The sequence below is a fragment of the Mus pahari genome, chromosome 8 (assembly GCF_900095145.1).
Source record: "Mus pahari chromosome 8, PAHARI_EIJ_v1.1, whole genome shotgun sequence".
Lineage (NCBI taxonomy): Eukaryota > Metazoa > Chordata > Mammalia > Rodentia > Muridae > Mus > Mus pahari.
In genome coordinates, this window is record NC_034597.1 from 8,027,613 (window position 1) to 8,030,733 (window position 3,121).

Consider the following 3,121-nt stretch of genomic DNA (forward strand, 5'->3'; position numbering starts at 1 on the left):
CACACACACACACACACACACACACACACACACACACTGATCTAGTAGCTGGCTACCTAACAGGACTTATCGCTACTACCTTCCCTGCCCAAGCTACATCCTCTCTGCTCACATAGGCCCCTTGACATTCCTCCCACACACCGAGCAATCTGCCTGAGACCTTTGTACTCTGCCTGCCTGGGGATATCCTAATAGCTAACTCATTTCATTTGGCTCTCTGCTCAGGAGTCTCCTCTTGTGAGTGACAGGAATCTAAGATTGCTGTAAAGTGCTTGGCTTCATTTCTCCTTTAGGTACTTGTCATGAGCTAGCGGTGAGTGGGGCATGTTATTTACCCTTTCTTTAGCTCTCTTCTTTCAGGTAAATCCCATGAGATCAAGGTATTATTTACTTCACTGTTGTGCTGCAGGACCTTCAGCAATCCCCACCCTCCATGCGCATTCAGGAAACAAAGAAGCATAGCCATTATATATCCCAGAAAAAAAGGGAAAGAATAGTATCCAGAATGATTCGAGATAATAATCTGTTCTAGCTAAGGACATAGCAAAGGGAAAGATCAGCTAAAATGTAAGTGCAGAGAACAAGAAAATGCTTCCCTAAAAGGTTTGAAAACATTATTGTCAAAATTGGAGCCATTATAAGAAAAGGCTTTTAAATTCCGCAAGATCTAAGCAAATTCATGGCCAAGGTCCATCTGAATACATACTTTCTGCTCCACAGTCAACTCTAAAAATAGCCTTTCTGATCAACAAGGTACTTTGGAGCTGAGCTATGAACCTGCAGTAAGAAGCAGCGTAAGAATCTTTCTATAGAAAGTTAATAGATGAGGGGGAAAGGAAGAAGGGAAGAGAGAGGGAGAGGGAAATGAAGAGGGTGGGAGGGGGAACATGTATGTGTCTCTGTGTGTGTATGTGTATGTGTGTGTGTAAGTATACAACCATGTAATTTATTTGTTATTTTGATAGAACTATGTCATTTCTCCCCTTTCTTATCCTCCCTTCGGTCCCTCCCATGTATGCCCCCTTTGTTCTCTCTCTCTCTCTCTCTTGGCCTCTTTTCTCTCATATATATGACAGAGAAATAACATAGTTCTATCACAATAACAAATAAATTACATGGTTGCATACTTACACACACACACACATACACACACACACACACACACACACACACATATATATATAGTTTCTAAATATATAAGACAATCTGACTAATTCATGTAAAGTTAGTTATATATGTGTCTGTTTTCAGGGCTGACCTTTGAGCAGTCTATTCGTGTGATCTACCTTAGAGAAGATAATTTCTCCAATCGCAGCATTAACTAGTTTCCTGTAGTCCCCTATCTAGAATTGAAACTTCATGGAGTTTTCCCCATCCCCGTTGCTATGTCTAGTGCTGTCATCTGTGTTCATGTCTTCTGTAGGCAGCCATGTTCGTGAAACTTAAAGGGTGTAGCTTTGCTGACATTTCTAGAAGACATAATCTCACATAAAATCCCTAGTTCCTCTAGTTTTTACAATTTTTCTTCCCCTTCTTTCATAATGATCCCTGAGTCTTGGGTGCAGGATTTGTGTTGTAGATACACCCATTGGGATTGGGCTCCACAACTCTACATTTTGATTAGTTGTGGTTTTCTGCAAGGGTCTCTGAAGGTTGCAAAGATGAGTTTCCTTGATGCAGGATGTAAACTAAACTTGTCTGTGGGTATAAGGACCAAGACTTAGAATGTAGTTGGGAATATGCTGGTTTAGTAAAGTGGTTGTAGGGTCTCCTTCAAGATTCATGACTTCAATAGCCCTGTGCAATTGACTAGGTTTCCAGTACCAGTCGTGAATTCCCTCTTATTGAGATGGCTTTGTGTCTAATTACAGAGCTATTGGTTACCACCAACATATGAGTGTGATTACTGTGTCCTTGGGTTTATTGTCATGCTGGTTACTGTTGTTTCATGGGTGTCATAGCTAAATAGGATTATTGGTTGATTTTCTCCCTTGAGATCTTGCATGGTACCTTTGGGTACAATTAAATTTCTTCATAATAACGGAGGATAGGTAAGAGCCCCTTAAAAGGCAGCAACCTACAATCCTATTCTATATTCAAGGGTTTGAAAGTACGGGGATTAAAGTTTGTTTTTTAGATTTGAATTTGTTACCTGTTGGGGTGATTGTTTTGTGCAATGTATAAAGATTGTCTTTGTATTTTGAAAGCAGAGAGTTGAGTTCAGACTGAACTTTGGTATTGTTATTCATATGGCTACATCATATCTTGTAAACACCCCCTCCAGCACTTTCTGATTGGTTTATTAAAGAGCTGAATGGCCAGTGGCTGAGGCAGGAAAGAATAGGTGGGACTTCTAAGCAGAAAGATGGGAGTTCTGGGAGTGGGGTTTAGGTGGGAGACTAGAAAGGCAGACACTGAGGAGAGAGATTCCCCAGTCAGAACTGAAGAAGAAGCTTCATGGAGCCACATGGAAAAACACAGATGAATATATATATGGGTTCATTTAAGTTATAAGAGCTAGTTGAGAACAACTAAGGCCTTAAGCATTCATAATTAATTAAAAGTCTCAGCTTATTGGGAAGCTGGCAGGTTATAGAAAGTCCAACCAGTTACAATTACCTACATTTAAATACTAAACCATCTCACAACAGAAATCATAGTTTCTCCTATCACTTCTACATGTGAAAAGTCTAGAACTTGTGACCGTCATCTAGCGATGGCCCTCAGCTAAGAGAGCTCTTCTCAGTGTGCCAGAGTGCTCTCCATGCCGCTTTGTTAGCTCAGATCGTGTCTTCCTTGGCTTTCTGACAATGAAAGAAAAACTAAGGCTGAGGCATTTTTAAAGATAAGAAAGATAAGAACTTCTCTGGTTTGTAGCTCAGACATCCTTTAAGGACCAAATGTGAAAGGTGGCAGTCTCCATAAAACAGCTGGAAAAGGAGGGGCAATGGGGTGTGAATATGAGAATACAGAAGCATCCCTTCATCCTCGAAGCAGTCAAAGCAGAGAAACAAGAACTCCATTGATATTACCAGCTCCCTAAGGCCTCTTCCTCTTCCAGTGTGCAAAGCTGACATTTTCCCATTAGAAGCCTCATTCACAGGAAGGCACATATAACCAA